Source organism: Anabrus simplex, chromosome 2, assembly GCF_040414725.1.
Source record: "Anabrus simplex isolate iqAnaSimp1 chromosome 2, ASM4041472v1, whole genome shotgun sequence".
Classification (NCBI taxonomy): Eukaryota; Metazoa; Arthropoda; class Insecta; order Orthoptera; family Tettigoniidae; genus Anabrus; species Anabrus simplex.
Genome location: NC_090266.1, coordinates 377,712,094 through 377,739,093, shown reverse-complemented (window position 1 = coordinate 377,739,093; position 27,000 = coordinate 377,712,094).

Here is a 27,000-nt window from a genome sequence, read left to right as displayed (position 1 = left end):
ATCTGGAAAACTGATCATGTACCTATATTATGAACACAAACAATGAAATATTTATTAGACACTTGAAATATTTTGAAAATCATTAATTTAATCACCAGTCCACAGACTGGTTTGATTCAGCTCTATGCTAATTTCATCTCTATGTAACTACTGGCATCCTAATTCTAATTAGTAATTTGTCATATTCAGAGAAATATGTCTAGTGGGTTCAGCTCCTCTACACAAATCGACAAGCTTTGTGCGCTTTCACCACTCCTGTTCATTCTGTGCATCTACAGGCCCTTTCCCGTGCAGTTTGTTATGCTGGATAGTGGTTCAGGTAACAGGTTTAATGATTTTCTTTACCCAGTGGAAAATATGGCTCTAAACATTTGGATTGCAGCTAAAGCTCGCAAAAATGGAGTACATCGGGTGTAGATCCCACACGAATGGGACAATATAGGTAGATGACATTTCACTAATGAAGACATTTGCGTTTGTTTATTTTGTCTCCCACAGGACGGCTGATGGTGACACACTTGTAGATGCTTGAGCATGAGTTAACACCACCTGGCTGAAGTGGCGCCCTTTTTGACTATAAGATCTCCCACTGTGTCGCAAATTAAAGATCTACTGAAGAGTCATTCGCCCAGGGGTACTTTATGGGGATGGAATATTGGTCGGTTACAAAGAAATATGAGCAGAACCTGCACGTAAAACAGATGCGCATATTTTGATGGACACTGGGAATCACGCGACTAGATCACACTAAGAAGTAAAGAAGTCAGGAATACTCCTAGGAGTTGCCCCAATTCCTGACAACAGGAGAGAGGGAAGTTTGAAATGTTATGGTCATGTGGCCAGAGCTGACACAGAATCTATCGTAAAGAGAGCAATGGACAATGGCCTCGAGGTTGACTTAAAAATCGGTAGATGGTAAGGAAAGACATGAGAGCTGCAGGTATTTATCTTGTGGATGCTGAGAAGTCCAGGCAAAAAGGAGGGTGAAATGCAGGAAGCAGATTCTATATAATATGCAAAGAATATCAAAAGAAGAAGCAGAATTGACTACTTCTGCTGGTTTTGAATCCATGGTCTTAGCATCCTGTGGTGGATGATCTACCATTAATCTAGTGAAGAATGGGTGTGGAAGTCTCAGCTAAAATCACAGAGGGAAATGCCGGCTGGGGAGCCTTGTCACACACCTCCAAGGGGATTATTAATGAACAAATGGACCATCACTAGAATGAAAGGGTCATGGAGAAAACGGACACCCCGGTGAAAGCCTGTAAAAAATCCTCTTTATCCAGCACAAATTTTACAGGCATTCACCAGGTTTGTTAAAAGTGTGTATTAGCCATACACTAAATAAATAAATAATAATGATTTTGAAAAATTAAATCACACCCCTAATTAAATTAATTTTTAGTTGTGTTATTTACCAGCTGATTGTTAGGAATAAATGTTCCCTCATATTGAGGACTCATTGGAAGAGGCATAAACTCTCTGGTGTTATGTAAAGCCAGTGGGCTCAGTCCGCTGTGTATATGTATGTGAGCTGTATCCCAGTCAGTCTCCAGATGACGAGCTTGGCAGTCACGGGGAGAGGACGTACGTGCTTCCCGATGGAAGACGAGGCCAGCCTGGTGAAGAATGTGAGATCGATTTGGGGCGCTTATCGCTAACCTCTTTCAGCCATCCACACCAGTGCTGGAGGACAACATAGAGCAGGAGCCAGTGCGGGAGGTGCCGGAAATCAAGGTGGAGACGGAGCAGTACAGGGATGGGTGTGTCCCTCCCAACAGTTTTTCTTCTCCGAGGGCTATACGGAGCCGGAATATGAGGCACTGTTCGTTTACTAGAGGCCAGGGCGCACTGTACCTTCTGAACGGACCTAGTCCTGGACAAAATGCCTCTCCATGGAGGCATGCAGATCTCGAAGACCATGTCTGTCGAGAGCTTTCTACCAGGAGGCATCATCACCAGGCTTCATGTCCAAACTCCATTGATGAAGCCCCCACCTTTGAGGGTTTGGCCTCATTCTCCAGGATCGGAGACTGGGTACGAGGGAACGCAAGGAGGTGGAGTGCTGCAGCAGGCCCTGGTGGCTGTTGACGCATGGCTCTACAACCGGCAAGGCCCACGCTATTCATGGCAGTGCCCAGATGGACCGATCACTTAATAACTGGACTGACGAGAATATCGGTCATGGCTGTTGCATGATAACTTTTTCTCAACTAACACAAACACCTGGAACTATCCAGAACCCACATCCTTGCATGTGCTATCAAAATTTGTCAGGTCTTGCACGTAGGATCTTTCCTTTTCTGCCTAATGATGGCTCTGTAGGGCATGATATTTTTCTCCAAAGTGTACTAAAAGATACACTTTAAAACACCAAAGGATTCCAATTAAGAATCGGCACATTGAGTATAATAACCCTGACCTACAAACTCAGTGAAATCACTGATATGATGGACCACAAGCATCTAAAGATCTAAGAGCAAAAAAATGGAAGGGTTGTGACACAAACACATTAGATAATGGCTATAAACTTTATTAGAGTGGAAACAAGACAACAGCAACGAATGGTGTGGGGATAATCCTACACCAGAACATTTACTGTATTTCTGATGTCATCTGTGTTAATCAAAAAATAATAAAAGTAAAAGTAAAGGTTTTTTTTTAAATGAAAGATTGTTCAGGTCTATACTCCCCAATTGGGTTGTAGAGAAGAAGAAAATATACATTTCTTACAGCAGTTGGAAGACAACATCAATGAGAGGAAACTCATAATAATATGCAACTGTAATGCCCAGTTAGGAATGGAGAAATAAGGATATGAGGCAAAAGCCCAATCGGGAATGGAAGCAGAAATACTGAAGGAGAACTTTTACTTGACCTGTGCTCGAGAAAATAACTCTTAGTCAAAAATACATGGTTCCAGAAGAAGGAAAGTCCTAAGTTGACAAAAATACAGCTGGGATGAAACAAAATCTCTGATAAATTATATTATAATAAATACAGGAAGTGGAGGTAAAGTGTGAGACATCAAAGTCTTTCCAAGTTAATGTCTTGAAAGTGATCATTAATTTCTTGTGGCTGATCTCACTGGATTTAATGTAACACCATTTACTACCAGAAGAAGGAAACCTAAGATTAAGGACTGGAAACTAGAGGAATGGGTGAACAAGCAACAGTTTCAAGAAAAGTTAAAAAATAAACTACCAGTTTCTGAACCTAAAAGTGGTAGGTAATGAAGAATGGAATAACATGAAAAAAGCTGTAGTAGTATGCAGTGCTCTTGAGCTATATGGTAAAACATACACTAGAGTTAATGTAAATGGAACTACATGGTGGAACAACCGAGTAAAAGAGGCAATACAGAAAAGAAATGCAGCCAGTAGAGAAGGGGATAGAACTAAACTCAGAAGTGACCCAGTAACAAAAATCATAATGAAGAACAAGAGTACAGAGACAGAAAATTACAGGTCAAATTAATTGTTTGTGAGGAAAGGAAAAGATGCTGGCATTAATTTACATAGAAACTGGAGGAAGACTTTAAAGGTAATATGAAGATGTTATATGGCATTGTGAAAAGTAAGAGAAATGAAAAGGAAAACATTAGAGCAATAGAGACTGCTGATGGGCAGATAGCCAGTCATGCGCAAGACATCAGGAATGTCATGAATGTACATTTGGATCTGGTGATAGGTCAGCAATTACTGTAGATGATGTACTAATTACCTGGAATGAGGTAGAAAGAGTGGTAAATCAGCTGGAATGGAAGAAGTAACAGCTGATATGTTCAAAGCAGCAGGACAGCCCGGCCTGGTGGCCAAGATTGTTTAGGCCTCAAGTAGGAGGTAGGAGGGGCAGGGTAGGAGAGGTGGTGGTATTCAATTTATAACCACTAGATTGCATGCTAAAAGCCTGGATTCAATTCCAAACCTCTCTGCAATGTTCATGTGGAGGGAGGGCATATGATGCTGTTCAAGGTGATTCTTCGGTCAGATGGCGACGTTATGTTATGCTTTGAGCAAATGAAATGCCTTGGTGTCTGGGTTCGATTCTTGGTAATACCAGAAATTTCGGAATGGCAGGGCTGTTGGTATGTGGATGAAATGGTACATGCAGTTCACCTCCATTGGGGGTGCGCCTGAAAAGAGCTGCACCACCTTTGGATGAAGACATAAGCTTACTTTACTTACTTACCAATTTTGATTGAGAGCTATGCTGAAACTTAAACACATTTATCTATAATCTCGATCATTTTGGACATTATGTTTTTCACCCCTTCTCACACCCTCCTTCCTCCCCAGGCCGATAGTGGCTGAACTTAAACGATATCAGAGAGTCACTATTCATATCAGCGACACCAAAAGCTGTGGATTTGACAATGTTTTCAATTATTTTTTAACTCACCCCCCACCACTAGGGGTGCTAGGGGTGTCTGATGCAGAAATATTTGCGGGCATGCACACAAGTCACAAAAGTTTCATTGAAATCGGATAAGTGTTATAGGAATGCATATGGGACAAACAAAGGAACGTTCATTTTTATATTGCCCTACACATTATTATTCTTATTCTTATTATTATTATTATTATTATTATTATTATTATTATTATTATTATTATTATTATTATTATTATTATATATTCGAAAAGAGCCCACACTTAACCTAGCAAATGGATGCCTCTAGAAGCTGCTTCTAACATGGAGAACAGAGGAGAGTACTAAGGACATGGTGAACGTAATTGTGATTGTGAACTGTAGAGATGTTTTAGTATCCATGTCTATTAATCTGGAATGCATGTTGTTGAGTATTCAGCATGAAGGCTCATCCGTCCCCTAACAGCTCCTCCCCCAGCCACCACAGACTGCCTAGGCTCACTGAAGATGTCTACTAGGGAATTGAGGAGTGAGGTAGTTTCCTGTTGCTTTCTTCACCAAGCCAGAAATTGCTGTTAAATATAAGCCTACCAAGTCTACTGAAATGGTTACACCAACTGACCTTATAGCAGCATTATGACACCATTCATAACAGGGACTGGCTGCATACGGAATGGCATTACTAGCATTGTTCATACATCCAGTCACTTTCGTATCGTCGAAGTGAAGGATGAGACTGAGACAAGTGAATGAAAGTAACAAATTTGATCTAGCCCATACCAGAAGACATAGTGCACTACCAACACTAGGTCTCACCAGGAAGGGCAGAATCTGGAACACGAAAGCATCAATAAAAGTATTTTAATTTCCTCTTCGTTCTGAATCTTAGCATTGGTATTGTTGAAATAGTATTTTCGATGTGGTGAACTGAAGTTGTTAAGGGTACATCTTCAGCTTTGGATTGTTTGCAAGGTTAAATTTTCTGAAACATACCCAGCATCTATCACGGCAATGAAGTATGTTTATTTATTTTCAATGAATTTAAGTTTGCTATTGTTCTTTATTACAACAGTGATTTTCTGGGTAGTTCTCAATGTCAAAAGTGTACCATGAGGTACAGTAATTTTCATTAATCTTTATTGGTGAAATTTTACTCTCACTTCTGTTTTAAGACTGTTCTTTTGTTGCATGCACACCTCATTTATAACCTGAATGACTTCTTAAATAATGTATCACATATGATGAATAAGTAAAGTTGTAGAATGATTGCGCTAATCTCCATTACTGAATAGCACACTTGCAGACCACAGTCCAGCCACAGAACATAATGTCACACCATGATTGTAGGGTGACAAGCCTGCCAGACTGTGCATATGTAGCCTAAACAAGGCTACTTTTTTCTAAAAGTAATTAAAATGAATTACTCAGATTTATCAGCCCTTAACTGCTTGTATTTTTCATTGGAAGTAGTGATTTCAGTTTAAAAGTATAAACAGGACCAGAAATAAACTGCCATTATATTTGCTGATAAAAATATTGGCTGATCTACTTCACAAACAGGGTCAAAATGAGTTGGTTATCTGGAAAGCTGATTAAGTATATAATGAACTCCAACAATGAAATATATATTAGACACTTGGAATATTTTGAAAATCATTATTTGAATCGCCAGTCCACAGACTGGTTTGATTCAGGTCTATGCTAACATCATCTCTATGTAATTACTGGCATCCTAATTGTAATCAGTAATTTGTCATATTCAGAGAAATATGTCTAGTGGGTTCGGCTTCTCTACGCAAATCTACAAGCTCCGTCTGCTGTGCAGCTGATGTCACAGCATCTTTTGACATTTGAGTGGAAGTTCATCAAGGAACCACCCTGTCACCACTCCTGTTCGTTCTGTGCATGGACACATTAAATGCGGACCTGCATACCCCATCTACAGACCCTTTCCCATGCAGGTTATGTCATGCTGGATAGTGGTTCAGGAAACAGGTTTAATGACTTTTTTACCCAGTGGAAAATATGGCTGGAAACATTTGGATTGCAGCTAAAGCTTGCAAAAACAGAGTACATCGGGTGCAGATCCCAGGCGAATGGGACAATATAGGTAGATGACATTTCACTACTGAAGACATTTGCGTTCCTTTATCTTGCCTCCCGTGGGGCAGCTGATGGTGGCAAACTTTTAGATGCTCGAGCATGAGTTAACACCACCTGATTTAGTGGCACCCTTTGTGACTACTAGATCTCCCACTGTGTCTCAAATTGGAGATCTACTGCAGAGTCATTCGCCCAGTCGTACTGGATGGGGTTGGTTACAAAGGAATATGAGCAGATCCTGCACGTAAAACAGATGCAAATATTTTGATGGACGCTGGGAGTCACGCGACTAGACCACACTAAGAACTAAGAGGTCAGGAATAAGAGTTGCCCGGATTCCTGACAACAGGAGAGAGGGAAATTTGAAATGTTAATGTCATGTGGCCAGAGCTGTCACAGAGTCTATCATAAAGGGAGCACTTACATTCATCCCCGATTGACAATGGCCTCGAGGTCGACCTAAAAATAAGTGGATGGTGAGGAAAGACATGATAGCTGTAGGTATTTATCTTGTGGACGCCGAGAAGTCCAGGCAAAATGGAGGATGAAATATAGGAGGCAGATCCTACGTAAGATGTGAAGAATATCAAAAGAAGAAGGAGAATTGACTACTTCTGCTGGTTTTGAATCCATGGTCTTAGCACCCAGTGGTGGATGACCTACAATTAATCTAGTGAGGAATGGGTTTGGGTGAGGAAGTCTCAACTAAAGTCTCAACGACGGCTGCGGAGCCTTGTCATACACCTCCAAGGGGATTATTAATGAACAAACGGAGCATCACTACAATGAAAGGGATATTGAGAAAGCGGACATCCCGGTGAAAGCCTGTCAAAAATCCTCTTTATCCAGCACAAATTTTACAGGCATTCACCAGGTTTGTTAACAGTGAATATTAGCCATACACTACATAAATAAGTAATTGTGATTTTGAAAAATTAAATCACACCCCTAAATAAATAAATTTGTACTTGTGCTATTTACCAGCTGATTGTTAGGGATAAATGTTCCCTCATATTGAGGACTCATTGGAAGAGGTGTTACGTAAAGCCTATGGACTCAGTCGGCTGTGTATATGTATGTGAGCTGTGTCCCAGTCAGTCTCTAGAGGATGAGCTTGACAGTCACAGCAAGAGGATGTACATGCTTCCCCCTGATTCACTCTCCTCGACAGGCTATTTGTACTTTCCAAGTACTAGTCAGGCAACCTTTACTTCTTAGTACAAACAGGAAAAGCTGTGTTTGTCTGTGCCAGTGCACTTTTCAGAGCACAGCACACTGCATACTGTATGTACACACACAGAGCTTTGTCAGCTAGCGCTTCTCAGTGCTATTTTTCAGGTCTGTTTCAGACATCTATCGGGGTGATGATAGAAGACAAGGAGGCCAGCTAGGTGAAGAATGTGGCATCGATTTGGGGCACTTATTGCTAACTTCTTTCAGCGAACCACACCAGTGCTGGAGGACAACATGGAGCCAGAGACAGAGCAGGAGGTGCCAGAAATCGAGGTGAAGAAGGAGCCATACAGGGACGGGTGTGTCCCTCCTAACAGCTTTTCTTATCCGAGGGCTATACAGAGCCGGAATACGAGGCGCTGCTCATCTACTACGGGCTAGGGCGCCCTGTACCTTCTGAACGGGGCCTAATTTTAGACAGAATGCAGCGCCTCTCCAAGGAGGCAAGAAGATCTCCACGACCATGTCTATTGAGAGCTTTCTACCAGGAGGCCTCATCACCAGGCATCATGAAAAGGAATGGTTGCACGACGTGGAGAAGGAGCTCTCTAATCTGTTCCAAATCGTCCAATTACTAGGGAGGGATGGCGTGCCTGGGACGAATGCCTGCGTCCTCAGGAGGAGGGCCAATACAGAGACCAGGGAGGTCATCACCCAGACCCAAACGCTGAGGAGGCTAAGGCACAAGGCGGTTAATACCGACTTAGTCCAAGCCATCCAGCCAGAGACCAACGACACCACCACTCAAGTGGTGCACGCAGCCCTGCGGAGCTGCGACTGTTTGACCCAGGCCGAGTGGTTCGGCTCTGCCAGATGGATGCAGACCGATGTCCCGAGGCCCCGTACGGTGAAGTGGATGCAGACAAAGGCCAACCAGGAAGGGGATATCACCCAGGTGCAATACAGAAAAGCGTCCCAGATGGTGGATGGCAGCATAGCAGTGGAGAAGGACACCCCCTGGCGATCAGAGCCTGCTGGCATGTCTGTCAAGGTGCAAACATCGATGTGCACCCCATAGGACAGGGAATGTAGTCATGTGTCAGCACAGAACGATGCCAACGCCGTCAGCCAGGAGGAGGGAGACAATGTCTCTTCAGTGGGATCACCAGCAACTCCAGTGTCACCAGGTTGGGAGGAGAGTCACCAGGGTGAAGTTTCTTCCCCTGCCAAGAAGAGACTCCACACCCAAGAAAAGGACGCTGCCCCCAGACCAGGAGAAAGAAGATGATGCCGGCCCATCAGGAGGGGACCGCCCAGCTGCATCCCAGGACTGCTCCCAGGATAGCAGTCAACTGAGGAGCCAGTCAGGAGAGGACCTCAGCAGGTAGCGGCAATCAGGTGAGACTGAAACATCTCACTAGGCAACTCTTGCATTTCTGCTGTCTGAGGTGGGGCCACCATCAGGATAGGTGTGGGCTCTTAGTGAGATGCAACTGTTGTGGTGGTGATCACCACTAAACAGCCTGTGCAGCATTTAAGGAGGCACTGGTATGTGCCAATTGCTTGGGGGGGCCACCCGGCCTCCCATCTCATTTGTCCTGGTCCTGTTTACCACGCCATGGAACGGACAGAGCAGAAGGATGCAAGGCACATGTCCAAACTCTATCCAGGAAGCCCCCGCCTTGGCTGGTTTGGCCTCATTCTCTGGGATCAGATACTTGATACGAGAGACCCCAAGGAGGTGGAGTGGTGCGGTGGGTCCTAGTGGTTATCGACGCATGGCTCTGCAACCAGCAAGGCACACGCTAGTCATGACAGTGCCCAGATGGACTGATCCCTTGATAAGTGGACTGACGAGAATATGGATAATGGCTGGTGCATGATACCCTTTTCTCAACTAACACAAACACTTGGACCTATCCAAAACCCACAACCTTGCATGTGCTATCAAAATTGGTCAGCTTTTGCACGTAGGATCTTTCTTTTTCTGCCTAATGACGGCTCTATAGGGCATGATGTTTCTCCAAAGTGTACTAAATGATACACTTTAAAAAGACCAAAGGAATCCAATTTAGGTATTGGCACATTGAGTATAATAACCCTGACTAATAAACTCAGTGTAATCGCTGATATGATTGACCACAAGCATCTAAAGATCTAACAGCAAAAAAAATGGAAGGTTTGTGACACAAACACATTAGATATCGGCTATAAACTTTATTAGAGTGGAAATAAGAAAACAGCAAGGAATGGTGTGGGGATAATCATACACCAGAATATTGACTGTATTTCTGATGTCATTTATGTTAATGAAAGAATAATTAAAGAAAAGGTTTTATTAAATGAATGGTACCTTACAATTGTTCCGGTCTATACTCCCCAATTGGGTTGTAGTGAAGAAGAAAATATAAATTTCCTCCAGCAGTTGGAAGACAACATGAAGGAGGAGAATCTCATAATAATATGCAACTGTAATACCCAGTTAGGAAAGGAAAAAACAGGATAGGAGGCAACCATGAGACGGAAACAGAAATACTGAATAAGAAACTTTACTTGACCTGTGCTCGAGAAACAAACACTTAGCCAAAAATACATGGTTCCAAAAGAAAGTTATAAGTTGACAAAAATATAGCTGGGATGCAAATAAAACCTCTGATAAATGACGTTATTACAAATATAGGCAGTGGAGGTGAAGTGTGAGACATCTAAGTCTTTCCAAGTGAATGTCTTGAAAGTGATCATTAACTTCTTGTGGCTGATCTCACTGGATTTAAAGTAACATCATTTACAACCACAAAAAGGAAACCTAAGATTAAGCACTGGAAACTAGAAGAATGGGTGAACAAGCAACAGTTTCAAAAAAAGGTAAAAAATATACTACCAGTTTCTGAACCTAAAAGTGGTAGGTAATGCAGAATGGAATAAAATGAAAAAAGCTTTAATAGTAAGCAGTGCTCTTGAGCTATATGGTAAAACACACACTACAGTTAATGTAAAGGGAACTCCAGGGTGGAACAACTGAGTAAAACAGGCAATACAGAAGAAAAATGCAGCCAGTAGAGAAAGGGATAGAACTATCAGAAGTGACTCAGTAACTGAAGACACAATGAAGAAACTTGAACAAGAGTACAGAGACAGAAAATTACAGGTCAAATTAATTGCTTGTGAGGAAAAGATAAGATGCTGGGATTAATTTAGATAGAAACTGGAGGAAGATTTTGAAGGTAATATGAAGATGTTATATGGCATTGTTAAAAGTAAGAGAAATGAAAAGGAAAACATTAGAACAATAGAGACTGCTGATGGACAGATAGCCAGTCATGCGCAAGACATCAGGAATATCATGAATGTAAATTTTGATAATACAGTTGAACCTGACTTATACGTACATCAAGGGGAAGAGAAGAAACTACTTGTAACTCAGAATTACTTAGAAATCAGACTTACACAATACATCATATATTTACTGAAAAACCAATGGAATAGACCTACATGTGTAAATCCTTGCAAATAATAAATACATTAAGACAGAAAATATTATTTTGAACTTGGTCAAGCCTTAAAGAAATCAGATAGGTTGGCTTGTTTCACTTTTCTTGCATTAACAGTATAAAACTCCTTTTGCAATCTTAGTAATGAATTCAAAGCATTTTCACTACAACTTTTTGCACTGATGTAACGCCTACACACATCGATTTCACTTAACACTTCCCTCAGTTCAGGTGTTTCAAGATTCAAGTCGGTATCTCCATCTCCATTACTGTCACTATCGCTTGCAGCTGGTCCGTCACCACCACGTTGTTGGCATACATTAGCAATAATCTCTTCATCCGGTAGTTCTCCACATACAGCCAGATTACCATCGAAATGCACAAAAGTATCGAATTTTACACCCTCCGGTACTGTTAGCGCATTGCCAGACTAAACTTCGTCCCCATAACCATCATTAGAGGCAGCTTCTTCTAGTAAGACACCAGCTTTGCGGAAACAGTTGCTGATTGTGGAGGATGACATCTACTTCCAGGCAGCCGAAATGAAGTCCGTGTCTTGAAGCAAATTAATGGGGAGAGGTTCATTTCCTGCATCACTCAGTGTTATTAAATGTTGAACCAACATTTTTCTATAATACACTTTGGAATTTGCAATGATGCCCAAATCGAGCGGCTGTAGAACACTGGTACAGTTAGGAGAGAAAAATTCCACTTGGACATTTTCCAGAACGTTTTGAGATGGATGTGCTGCACATCAATCCATAAGAAGAAGGATCCTCTGTTTCTTTTTCATTTTAATGTGCAGTTTTTCAACCACTGTTCCATTAGAAGCATAGTCATCCAAGCATTTCTGCTGGATTCATATTCCGTACGTTTTCTTTTCGCACCATGAAAACACCTCGGATTCTTCGATTTTCCTATCGCAAGTGGAGGAACTTTGTCAGATCCATCTACAATGGTGGCGAGATGTACTGTTACACGAATTTTACTTTTCTTCCCTCCATGGCATGAGCCACCTTTTCTAGCTAATGTTTTATTAGGAAGGAGATTGTAGAATAGGCCGGTCCCATCACAAGTGTAGATGTTTGGAGGCTGATCGTCGCTTACAATACCCGGCAGAACCTCTTCTTTCCGGTGTTGCACCGTGACGTCGTCCACAGCTTTTGAGTCACCGCAAAATGTTTTTCCTGTGATTCCATGACGATCTTTAAATCCTTGCAACCATCCTAATGAAGCCTTGAAATCAGCAGTGATACTCATCATTTTAGCTAAATCTGTCGCTATTGCCTTCAGCATGTCTCCAATACTTGGTAGAGCTGCAGCCCGCTTGTGCTGGAACCATGCGAAAAGTGCTATCTCCAAATCTACGTACCTTCCTTCTTGCTGACAGCTGCACTTTGCTGATTTTCAACCCAGTTTTAAGAACTCATGCAAAATAACGTTTCTTTTACTGATGACTGTACATAGTGTGGTATAAGCAATCCCTAAGTCTGAAGCAATTTCAGTTTTTGTTTTGTGTGGATTAGCGTCCACTTCTCTTATAAATATTACTTTTTCATCTAGGGTATAACTTTTCCTTTTTACTGTTCTCCATGGCAAATCAAAAGCAACTGAATGTCAAAACTACTGTTCAGCAGTAAACACCAGATACGGTACCGTGGACATTTTACTCCTCCCTTGTTCCCACGAAAGAAATTCTGATAATCAAACAAATTTTCTGTATTTTCTTTTGTTTCTGCACCGGAACCTCCCACTTTGCTTGTAATGTATCTTAATCTTTGGCAGCATTGTGAAGGTCAAAAGCGACGAAGGTAGAGGAGTGAGATAGAGAGCGAAGGTCGGCCTCTGTTATGCCGCCAATAAGTAAGGGTCAACAATGTCACTCGGCAAAATTCTTTGTGTTCTGTTTCAGCACCGAAACCCGACCGCTCACTTCTGCCTACACCGACAAAGAGAAAACTACGTAAATACAGTAGTTTCTTTTAAAAAAGCATGTGATCATTACAATTACGCAAAACTCAGTTATATTTCACGGACAATTAATACGTATAAAAGCGAATTACGTATAAATTGATTATGTAAAATAAGATTTAATTAACACGCTTTTAAATTTCATTTTGCCGGGACCTAAAGGAAATTACGTACAAATACAAATTACGCAGAACAGTGTTACGTATAAAGCAGGTTAAACTGTATTTTAAATGGATCTGCAAACTCAGGATCTGGTGATAGGTCAGCAATTACTGTAGATGATGTACTAATTACCTGGAAAGAGGTAGAAAGAGTGGTAAATCAGCTGGAATGGAAGAAGTAACAGCTGATATGTTCAAAGCAGCAGGAGAGCCCACCTGGTGGTCAAGATTGTTTAGGCCTCAAGTAGGAGGTAGGAGGGGCAGGGTAGGAGAGGTGGTGGTATACAATTTACAACCGCTAGATTGCATGCTAAAAGCCTGGATTCAATTCCAAACCTCTCTGCAATGTTCATGTGGAGCGAGGATGGCGATGTTATGTTATGCTTTGAGCAAATGAAATGCCTTGGTGTTATTCAACAGGAATAGGCTATGTGCCGACACCAGGTTTCACCTTCTCCCTGTCTCATTATCATCATCATCCCATCTCCAGACAGGCTGATTGCCCATGGGCGTTAAGTAGAAATACCTGCACCAGCCAAGCCGAATATGTCCTTGGAAACTCTCAGCACTAAAAGCCATTTGATAAGTAAGAAGCAGGACCATCTGACACTCAATGGATGTGTCAAATTCTTTGCATAGTGTGGTATGAGAATCAGGTATCTGAAGATTGGTGCATGGGAGTAATTTTCCTGATGTGTAAGGAAGGAAGCCATTGAAAGTGAGAACATCAAATGTATTACCTTCTGTCCCATGGTTTAAAGATTATGATATTGGCAAGATCAAAATGTTATACAATAAATGCTACAGTTGTGTCAGAATTGGTGATATGATTCCGAGTGGCTTGAGACAACTAGGGAGTACTTAAGATAAGCGCTGTTTCACATCTGCTGTTTATGACAGTCATGGTTGCTCTTATGAAGGACAAAAAAAAAAAAAGACTAAATGGAGAGATAAATGCCTTGGTGTTCACTGAAGATGTTGCTATTTTGGGGGGAAGGCAGGAAAGGACCTACAAGACCGGCTCAACAAATAGGTAGCCATGTTCAATGACTTTAAGACGAAAGTGAGCAAAACAAAAACCATTGCCATGAAAATTAGTAGAGATAATACGGGTTGCCAAATACAACACGAGAGACATTTATAATTAATTTATAGGATGATTACTTCCCCACATATTAGGGAACACCCTGTATAGCATTTACAGTCAGCCTCCAAGAACAAGATCCTTCCTATTCAACTGAAGTGAAGTAACTTACGACAGCAGTTTAGAAGAATATTCTTACTATGAACACTATGAAAGCATTGTTTTACATATGCTGACTACAATTAGAATAAAACTTCCGGCAAACTAACACGCAGTTTTACGGATTTCTTACAGTCCTGTTTACCCTTGTACACTAGAACTGATAATAATATGATGATAATTCAACCGTTGGATGTTGTTAAATCATTTATTTATTTTCTAAATTTATTAATAAACATCATTTTTAAGTCAATTGTATAAAATGCATTACTTTATTTTTAATTTCACTCCTTCTTACCCCCATGCCTATGGGGAATGAATTTGGACTTAAAAGATATCCGCAGAGTTCCTATTCATTTCAACGACTCTGATAACCACGGATTCAGCATTAATACTGGTCATTTTCTATTATTTTTATATTTCACCTACTTTCCACCCCTGCCCCTAGGAGCGTCTGACTCCACAGTACTTTCTTTCCAGATAGTAAGTCTTATGTGTACCAAGTTTGTTTGAGAGCTGTGTTGGAACAGGCACAGTACACACATACATCTGTAATCTCTGTCATTTTGGATATTTTCTTTTTCCCCCTTTTAACCCCTATTCTGACTGGGGATGAAATTTGACTTAAACGACATCCAAAATGCCACAGTTCATCTCAGCAATTCCGAAAGCAATGGATTCAATACTAATATTGAACGTTTTTATATATTATCACATTTCATCCCCTCCCGTGTAGATGCTAGGGGTGTCTTGCGCGCACATTATTTTTTCAGATATTAAGATATACTTTTACCAAATTCAATGTCAACTTCCATAGCATAACGGTTAGTCTTATTAGCTGCCATCCTCAGGTGCTTGGGTTCGATTCCCAGTACGGCCAGAAATTAAAGAATGGCAGGAGGTTTGGTATGCGGTTCAAATGGTACCAGAAGCTCACCTCATTAGGGGTGTGCCTGAAAAGAGCTGCACAACCTCGGGATGGGGACACGAATTTACTTTACTTACCTACCAAGTTTGATTGAGAACTATGCTGAAACATAAACATCTGGGTCATTTTGAACTTTTTTTTTTTTTGCCCCTTCTCACATCCTCCTCCTTCCCCAGGCTGATAGAGGCTGAACTTAAACTTCAACGATATCGGAGAGCCATTATTCATTTCAGCGACACCGAAAGCTATGGATCTGACACTATTTTCAATTTTTTTTTTTTGCTAATGGCTTTACGTTGCACTGATACAGATAGGTCTTATGGCAACGATGGGATAGGAAAGGCCTAGTAGTTGGAAGGAAGCGGCCGTGGGCTTAATTAAGGTACAGCCCAAGGATTTGCCTGGTGTGAAAATGGGAAACCACGGAAAACCATATTCAGGGCTGCCGAGAGTGGGATTCGAACCCACTATCTCCGGGATGCAAGCTCACCAACCCATGCCCCTAACCGCATGGCTAACTTGCCCAGTAAAATATATTTTTTTAACTCACCCCCCACCACTAGGGGTGCTAGGGGTGTCTGATTCAGGAACCTTCGCAGGAAAGGACACAACAATTCACCAAATTTTATCGCAGTGGGATGAATGGTATAGGAATGCATATGGGACAAACAAAGGAACATTCATTTATATTTACACAGATTATTATTATTATTATTATTATTATTATTATTATTATTATTATTATTATTATTATTATTATTATTATTATTATTACTATTATTATTATTAAATGCGAAAAATACCAGAAAAGTGATCACGCAAAGCTCACTTAGAAGTTGTGCATTTCCTTCTTTGCCAGGCAGCCTTCAATTTTTCTCTCATCGTGGTTCTTCGTTCTTCTGTCCACTTAGCTGCCTAGACTCACTGAAGAGTTCTATAAGGGAAATGAGGAGTGAGGTAGTTTCCTGTTGTTTTCCTCCCCAAGCCAGAACTTGCTATTAAATATCAGTCTACCAAGCCTACTGAAATGGATACACCAACTGACCTTATGAGTGACATGACACCATTCATAACAGAGACTGGCTCCATAAGGAATGGCATTACTAGCTTTGCTCATACATCCAGTCACTTACATATCATCAAAGCCAAGGATGAGACTGAGACAGGTCAATGAAAGTAAAAAAATTGATGACCCTACATCTTGGTTCACTTATGGCATTGAGAACTTACCAGAAAATCTATGTTGTAAGAAAGTACAATGGAAAACTTAAGTCATTAAAAATAAATAAACCGAGTTCCTTGCCCCGACTCACACTGTCAATACTGGGACTCACCAGTAAGGCCATAATCTGGAAACGAAAGCATCAATAAAAGTGTTTTAATTTCCTCTTCGTTTTGAACCTTAGCATTGGTGTGGTGTTGAAATAGTGTTGTAAAAGTATTTTTGATGTCGTGAACTGAAATTGTTAGGGTACATCATTGGCTTTGAATTGTTTGCAAGGTTAAATTTTCCAAAACATACCCTGCATTTATCGGGGCAAGGAACTCGGTTTATTTATTTTTAATGACTTAAGTTTTCCATTGTACTTTCTTACAACATAGATTTTCTGGTAAGTTCTCAATGCCATAAGTGAACCAAGATGTAGGGTCATCGCTGTAAGACCTATCTGTGTCAGTGTGACGAAAAGCAACTTGTAAAAAAAAAAAAAAAAAAGTACGGTAATTTCAAAATAATCTTTATTTGTGAAATTTTACTCACACTTCTCTTTTAAGAGACTATTCTTTTGTTGTACGCAAACCTGAATGACGTCTTAAGTAATATATCACATGTGATTAATATGTAAAGATGTAGAATGATTGCGCTAATCTTCAATTACCGAATAGCACACTTCCAGACCACATTTTAGCCACAAAACATAATGTCACACCATGACTATAGGGTGAGAAGCCTGCCAGACTGTGCATATATAGGACTAAACAAGGCTACGTCTTTCTATAAGCAATTAAAATGTTTTACTTAGTTTTTCCAATGAAAGTAGTGACTTCAGTTTAAAAGTGTAAATAGGACCATATAAAAACTGCCAATATGTTAATTGATAAAAATATTGGGTGATCTACTTAACAAATAGGGACAATATGAATTGGTTATCTGGAAAGTTGATTAGGTATATTATGAACACCAACAATGTAATATATATTAGACACTTGAAATATTTTAAGAATCATTATTTGAATCTTCAGTCCACAGACTGGTTTGATTTAGCTATATGTTAACTTCATTTCCATGTAATTACTGGCATCCTGCTTCTAATCTGTAATGTGTCATATTCAGAGAAATATGTCCACTAGGTTTAGCTCCTCTACACAACTCTACAAGCTCTGTCCGCTGTGCAGCAGATGTCACAGAATCTTTTGACATTCGAGCGGAAGTTCATCAAGGATCTACCCTGTCACCACTCCTGTTCATTCTGTGCATGAACACAATAAACGCGGACCCGCATACCCCCATCTACAGACCCTTTTCCGTGCTGATGGCGTTATGCCGGATAGCAACTGACGAAACAGGCTTCATGAATTTTTTACCCAGTGGAAAGTAAGGCTGGAACATTTGGATTGGTGCTAAACCTTGCAAAAACGGAGTACCTGGGGTGCAGCACCCAGGCAAATGGGACAATATGGGTTGATGACATTTCACTACTGAAGACGTTTGTGTTCCGTTATATTAGCTCCTGCGAGACGGCTGATGGTGACACATTTGTAGATGCTCAAACATGAGTTAACACCACCTGGTTGAAGTGGCACCCTTTGTGACTACAAGATCTCCCACTGTGTCTCAAATTGAACATCTACTGCAAAGTCAATCACCCAGTGGTACTTTATGGGGATGGAAAGTTTGTCAGTCACAAGGAAATATGAGCAGATCCTGCACGTAAAAGAGATGCGCATGTCTTGATGGATGCTGGGAGTCACATGACTAGACCACACTAAGAACTAAGAGGTCAGGAATACTCTTAGAGTTGCCCCGATTTCTGACAAAATGAGCTGGCACAGAATCTGTCGTGAAGGGAGCACTTGCATTAAGCCCAGATGGACAATGGCCTGAGGCCAACCTAAAAAGTGGTGGATGCTGAGGAAAGATATGAGAGCTGCAGGTATTCATGCTGTGAATGCTGAAAAACCAGGCAAATAGGAGGGCAGGATGCAAGAAGCCAGATCTTACATAAGATGGGGAGAATATCAAAATAGAAGAAGGAGGAGGAGGAGGAGGAGGAGGAGAAGAAGAAGAAGAAGAAGAAGAAGAAGAAGAAGAAGAAGAAGAAGAAGAAGAAGAAGAAGAAGAAGAAGAATTGACTACTCCTGCTCATTTTGAACCCACAGTCTTAGCATGCAGTGGTGTATTATCTACCATTAATCTAAGGAAATATGTGTTTGGGTGAGGAAGACCCACCTAAAATCAAGGAGGAACGTGTCGGCTGGGGCTTCTTGACACACACCTCCAAGGGGATTATTAATAAACAAATGGAGTATCACTAGAATGAAAGGGAAATGGAGAAACTGGAGATCCCAGTGAAAGCCTGTACGACCTCTTCTTTATCCAGCACAAATTTTACAGGCAGTTGCCATGTTTGTTAGGAGTGTGTATTAATCATGGCCGGCCCCGTGGTGTAGGGGTAGCGTGCCTGCCTCTTACCCGGAGGCGCCGGGTTCGATTCCCGGCCAGGTCAGAGATTTTTACCTGGACCTGAGGGCTGGTTCGAGGTCCACTCAGCCTATGTGATTAGAATTGAGGAGCTATCTGACAGTGAGATAGCGGCCCCGGTCTAGAAAGCCAAGATAACGGCCGAGGGGATTCGTCGTACTGAGCACACGACACCTCGTAATCTGCAGGCCTACGGGCTGAGCAGCGGTCGCTTGGTAGGCCAAGGCCCTTTAAGGGCTGTAGTGCCTTGGGGTTTGGTTTGGTTTGGTGTATTAATCATATTCTAAATAAGTAAATAATCGTGATTTTGAAAAATTAAATCACACACATAAATAAATAATTAACACCTTACTTAGGGGATTTATAGTAGGGCTATTTTGATCTTCTTCAGTACTATCAAGCAAAATTGCTACTCTTTGTGAGTCTTAAAATTTAAGCCTAAAATCAATAATTTATTCAACGATTAATAAAAATTTTCTTCCGATATGAAAACCTATGAAATCCTCCACGGTATTCACTTGTCATGTGTCTTGGAGGGTGTGAATTTTAACAATAGATGAGCCCAAATTAACACACTAGGGCGTAACGCTGGCAACCGGGCAATGAGTTGGCTGGAAAATTTATATAGACGAGTTGTCCAACAATATTGGTCTTATGAAAATTTTACGGATTCATTCAAAATGCTTCAACAGTTTTTGACAGAACCCTTAAAACATTTGCATTTACAGAAAATAGACCTATTTTCTAATCTTGAGCCATGTTAGCCATTTAACTTCTAGATCATAAGAGAATTTTAAAAAATCGTAATAGAACCAGGCAAGCTTGCTGATTTAATGATTATAAATATTGTGAACATAAACCACGGGACCGATAGGTTTACATGGACTCTGAACCAAAGAGATGTTAAATGTCCATTTAGAAAATATTACATGTTCCTGCTTTTGGGAGAAGGTACATCTGAGGCTCACCGTCGGCACTCCTCAAAATGGTTCCCCATTTTCACAACATGTATATTTATCATGCATGCAATGCAATCCATGGTCACTTTGGTAAAAGGTCAGCACGCCAGGAATAAGCTGCCTGTCCCTAGAAACAACAAATGCCATAGGGCTATCGCAAGGGAAGGACGAACAGGTAGATGCTACATTGCGTCATGGGGAGCCCCTCTTATGTAGTGTATTATGTTATGAGTGGGCCAGTGTTCTGAAAAATCTCTTCAGGGATCAAGGCAGCCACACAACAGTTATTTTCTAAAACTCAAATATATTATTTTGTGATTGTAGAATTAAATTGACACAGGTCGATCGCCTTCTGGTGTAGTGGTTAGCGTTACTGTAGTGGCTTGATGCTCCATCAGTCACAGTACTTGCTTTGCTTCAAGCCAATTTAGTAGCCCTGGCATAAAAACAGGCCATCATCTGTCCTGTGCTTGTAACCATGTGCATTCTAGTTTATGTATTTTCACTCAAACTGCATAACCAGATTCATGGAGCACAGATAATTACGATGTTAATTCGCTACATATCTTAGGTTGGGGTGATACTTCTCCCGTCATTCAACGTGCTTTCTGCTAGGTGTGGAGTCTGGATGATTTGCATGTGCATACTCTCTCTTTCTCCCTCACATTTTCAAAGTCAAATTGTCGGTGCTCTAAACAGGAGAGAGTAGCTTTTGCCATTTATGCTGAACCAGTGACAGGCCTACATGTTGTCATTTCATTTTGTAACGCCGCATTATGTTTCCTGTAGGTACGTAAATTGTACGTTCTTTAATATTCACAATGGTTACTTGTATATTATCATACCACCCTAGACACTGACGTTCTCTCTCTCTTTTGTTTTTTTTCTTTACATTTCTGTAAATTTAAAATTAAAAATTTTTCACACCTGGCAATTCCTGGGGCTGTACCCTAATTGAGGCCACGGCCGCTTACAAACCACTCCTAGCCCTTTCCTGTCCCATTATTGCCATAAGACCTATCTGGGTGCGACATAAAGCAACTTGCAACAAAAATCGTGAATTCTATTACACTTCTGCTTATTTATGCCAACGGCCGTAGCCGTGTTGAAACACCAGATCCCGTGAGATCTCCGAAGTTAAGCAACATTGGGCGTGGTCAGGAGTTGGATGGGTTGCCATGCACAGTTGGTGGGGGTAAGGGAATGGAGGAGCGGATAGGAACTGGCCACCCTACCGCACGTAAACTCCAGCTCAGGAACACCTCTGCCGAGGTTCGGACCTGCCTTCGGGCAGAATAACCCTTACCCTCTGCTTATTTATTTATTTAATCGTGTCAGAAACATACATTATATCTTATAATAATATCAGGACAAAAATAAATCTGGTACTATAACCATTAATTATTTCTGATGATGCCAGGTAACAATGTGATTAAGCTCTACATATATACAAATTTAATTAAATGTGCTGTGACCAATATGTGGCTAATTCATATGCTTCCTTTGTAGCATCGATCACATTCTGGAGAGAGCAAGTAGTTGGACACAAGTTACAAACAAGAAGATGGCTCATAGTCTGTTTTTCACTACATTCACATAGAGTGGAGTCTGCTAAGCCTTCGCGAAACACAGGTTGCAGATCCAATGTAGCCCGGCTAGGACGATGCCACAGCATGTTTTACAGGGTTGCCAGGACTATCTTTACAAGACCAGGCCAGCGAAAAGGTCATTGGTCTGGATTGGTGAGGTTCGGTTAGTAACAGTTGTGCTTAGGACGGGGAGGGGGAAGCAAAGAATCTGAGGGGCATAAGCTCCCAGGTTAACAAGCCTCTAGCATCCCCTCTAGAGTCTTACTAAATTGTGACAAAACAAAGGTTATGGGCGCATGTCACGACCATTTCAAATTACGCGGTTTTTAACTGTCAACGAGATTGGCGGCCTTGTGAGCACACAGGATGCAGGATCTATTGCAGGCAACAGAAAATAGTCTTCATGACAGCTGACCTGGCTGACCAAAGCTGGCAAATTGAAAGAAATAAAAGGTTCACAAATCAGAGATTTATAGTGTCACCATATTCATTCTTCTTCTTCTTGTTGTTTCTGAATTTGGCCGCCTATGGACCGTATTGAAGCTAAGGCTTCTTCTTCTTCTTCTTCTTCTTCTTCTTCTTCTTCTTCTTCTTCTTCTTCTTCTTCTTCTTCTTCTTCTTCTTCTTCTTCTTCTCCCCCCCCCCCCTCCTCCTCCTCCTCCTCTCAGAACCTCTTGACCTTTCACTTCTAATCTTCCTTTCTTTCTCAGATATGACCAATTTGGGTCTACATTTTGGTGGTTTTCCTGGAATGTTTTGATACTGTACACTCAGCTTCTAAATTCTTTTCTGTTTTGAATCATATCCATTGTAAGTCCACTTTCTACTGCATCTCTTTTTACCTCTTTCACCCACTTCGTCGAAGCTTTCAGTCTAGTGATGTACTTGAATATTTTCTTAGTTAGCCGTTTCTGATCCATTCTTTCTAGATGCCCATAGAATTTTAGCCTTCGCTTTTGCATGGTGACAGTGATTGTTTAGTGTTTTTGTAGAGATCATCATTTTTTTTTCCTCCACACACCACCAGCATTTCTCTGTCGCCCTAAAATTTTCCATAAGATTCTCCTCTCCTTTTTTTCGAGATCTTGAAGCTCACCCTTTTTTGTTCATTGTCAGGCTCACTGAAGTGTAGAGACCCTCTGGCTTTACCACTGTGCTTTACTGTCTATGTTTTTGTTTCATTCTTCTATGTAAGTAAGAATACTGCTAGGGCCAGTTTGGTGCGTCCTTCGCAAGCATAACAGACGGATCACTCCTCTACGCTATTCCGGTATAATTTCACGTCTTTTAAATTATAATTTTCACCCAGTGAACTCGACACGATACTCCCAAATTATAACTGAAAATCCTTGAGCATATATTTCCATGTAAATTACTAATTCTCTTGCTCCTACTTTAAAGTTTTGTACTTCTAGAAACATCATCACTAATAGTCTTTTTTTTTATGAAACAAATGCATGATATATACTAAGCATTATTGCCAATTAGCCCAAATATAGAAATTTAAGTTGTAGGGGCAATGTAATTTATGTCAATTTTATTACTTTTCAGATCAAATGTGAGAAAAATACCACAAAGATCAACTTAGAAATACTGCGATGCATCTGATACGAGTACAGAAATCTGTACCAATGCAGCCTTTCTACCAGTTCACTTTGGGCAGCAACCAACAACCATTTTCTTCAGACCTATGCACTGCAATGTTGGGAGCTAATATGTCCCTGCATAATCCGGAGCATCTTCAAATTTCAACAAGCTGCTGGGAGCAATCACCAAGTTGGAGAAGAGTGGCATGCCCCTGGTGGAGTCATTTAGGATTGTGGAAGAAGTCAGGGGAAGTTTTGTCCGAACCTCTAGGAAGGCAGCCGCTGTCAGCGAAATAAAACCAGATGAAGTGACATCACTGAAGTTTTGTCCAATCACTTCATGTGATGTTGAGAGATCTTTCTCTCAATACAAAAACACTATGCATGAGAGGATAACAAGATTGTTACCAGAAAACATTGAAACGTTGCTTGTAAATTCCTTTTATAATAATTGAGTGTGTTATTAAATTACAAGTAATTTTTTCATGCCTATTTTGTTGCCTATTTTTTATGTTTGTAGCTATTTAAATGCATATTTTGGCTAATTTCAGAACCTATATGCCTGCCTATTTTAACTGTTTTTAGTGCCTATAATTCTCGTCTCTAGTAATAACATTACGGGTAGCAGTTAGAGACACTCTTTGAGGCAGCTCTACTTCAGCGTATGGTGACCCCACCCACGTGTGTCCCAGATCACACTGACACAGTGTGAAGAATCTGGTAAGGGTCCCAGCTCAGAGTTACGAGTGAAGACCTGAATGGCATCTGCAGTGGAGGAGATGGGCTTAGGTACAGTGGAGATAATGGATGAGGCAGCCCAGTACTCAGGGATTAATAAGAGTACACTAAATTAACTTGCTACCTTGTAGATGAAGTAGAAGACTACAAAAGACTAGGGGAGTTCAAACTGACAGAAAATCCCTTGGCTGTGATTGAACTACAGGGAAGTCAGCAGAAGAGGGAAAATAAAATGGATTGCTTTCAAATATTTTTAAATGTTCGATAAATTTCCAAGTTCTTTGAAAACTTAAGAAGAAGCTAGGTAAACAATCAATAGGGAATCTGCCACCTGGGTGACAGCCCTTTAATGCAAATCATTGATGATGAATGAAAATGCATTACAACAGTACAAGTATTCAAGTACTTTAAAAGCGTGATCTAAAACAAGGGTGAAACAGGGCAAAAGGTACTCTAAATCAAAATAAATTTATTTGCAAATGAGGTATCTACTTTGGTGGCAAATGATATACAAAAATACATTGTTCCCAAGCACTAAATTTAAATTTAAAAAGAAGAATGTTTTAAAAATACAGTATTATATAACTTATGTAAGTTTTTTCTCTTAAACACACAGCTCATCCTTAATAAATTTATATGATTTACAAGAATCTACTCATAATATCTTCTATACTTACACACATAATCAGCTCATAATTATACGCTATGTGGAATCACTTCAAATAATACTAAACAACTGCTATAAGATTTAAATTTACATTGCTTGGTTTTCTTTACTTTTTTTAATTAAAAAAAATTTTTTTTTAAAATACACATTATGGTACATAATGTGCATAATGACCTGCTGTGGCTTATCCAGAGCCCCCTTTGCCACCACTTTTCAGAGTTCCTGAAAGGCCTTCACAGCCACCCTAGTGGTCCCAGGGCCCTCAAAGTTACCATTGTACTTCACCCCAACCGGCAGTCCACAACTTTGGCTGTCCAGTCTCCATAGACAAGGGAAGGGAATGAATTTATTCACAAATATTCTTTATTTACAATAACCTGCACACATGGAATATCCCCTAACATTTCTTTTCTCTCATGGTGTTTAATCTTTTCTTGAATATCTGTACAGATTTTGGAAAATTAACAAACATTTCCCCAGGTAAACTGTTCCACACCTTCCCAATGAATGAAAATTCTGCCCAATTGTTTCTTGTAAATTCCCACCTAATTTTATACTTGTGGTCAGCCCTGCCAATATAATTATTTTCCAACAGAAACCTCTCATGGATTTCCCCCCATTTTTCCTCACCTGTATAGGCTCTATACCATGTGATTCAGCTGCCCCTTTCAAGGTTATCTGTGTGTTAACTTGTAAACAGACATGTAAATAAATAACTGTACCAACTGACAGAATCTTGTGTGCGTTTGTCTGGATACGTTAATCATTTTAGTGTTTGGCTGGTGTGTCGGCTTCACGCATGCCTTCCGGTGTTTAATATGGCTATAATATTACTGCGTCCTATTGTGGTGAGGGGGTAAATACCAGGATATCCGGTTGTGTTGCCTGAGCATACTGGCATTGCAGATTTTTTCAGGACAGAATTAATATTGCAGGTTGCATAAAGCTACATTGCAAGGGCCGGCTGAATCACACGGCATAATCTTATAAGTCTAGTTTTCACAATTTCTCTTACTTCAAGCTTCCCACACACATTTCTATAATAGTTCTGATACACTACTTTTTCTCCTGAAATCCCCTGTTACAAATCTTGCTTCTTTCCTCTGCACAAAATCTGCATCATTTATTACGTATTCATGGTGAGGATCCCAGACACTGTTTGCATATTCCAATAATGGACGAACCATATTTAGGCAACTTTTCTCTTTTAATTCTTTGTTGCATCCTTTAAGTAGCCTCGTTATGACATGTAACGATCTGTATGCTTTTGCAACAATGTCATCAACATGATCCTTCCAGTGCAAATTACTTTCAACTCTGAAACATAAGTATTTGCTCTTGCCATCTTAAAAGTGTGGCCAATGGGTCTAAATTCTATAACCCTATACATCCCCTGATCTGGGACAAGAAGGCACCCCTACAAACCAAGATATCCATGTATAAAATATATCTTATTCCCATACTCACATAAAGCCTAGGGAAGTCAGTATGTTGCGGACTATAGAACTTAGTAAACTGCAGCCCTATAGAAAACAAAATTTCTTAGGAATGCCATGCAGAAAACATGGCAATGTCACATGAGGAATAATGATGCCAGATCATCCTTAGGAGTGGAACACCCTGTGGAAAAAAGACTAAGGACTGGGCGAGTTGGCCGTGCGGTTGAGGCCGGCTGTGAGCTTGCATCAAGGAGATAGTGAGTTCGAACCCCACTGTTGGCCGTCCTGAAAATGGATTTCTGTGGTTTACCATTTTCATACCAGGCAAATGCTGGGGTTGTACCTTTATTAAGGCCACGGCTGCTTCCTTGCCACTCCTAGGCCTTTCCTATCCCATCGTCACCATAAGGCCTATCTATGTCGGTGCAACGTAAAGCCAATTGTAAAAAAAGAGACTAAGTTCTGCAAGACTTAAAAGGTTTGCAGTATCGGTGATTAGGGGGAGCAGAAAAAACATATATTTTTATTCTATATTAGCAAAGGAATGATAGGAATTGGGCTGATGACCTTCAATGTTATGCCCCTTTAAACAACAAGCAAGCAATTATAGGAATTATTAAAAAAACAAAATTTATACAAGGCCTGTTGTCTTATCGGCTAATTTGTTCCTTGATTTTCGTTAATTATTAACAAACCCCCTCCTTCTAATTCCTAATTGCCACTACTGATGGTTCGGGTATATAAAGAGAATGCCAGGCACTTGAACACCACATGCATATATGGAACAGACAGTCAACAGAAAGAGACCAGTTGGACACCCAAGAAAACGATGGCTGGACCAACTGAAGAAGAGGAGGGACTGGAGAGTGATTATGGAG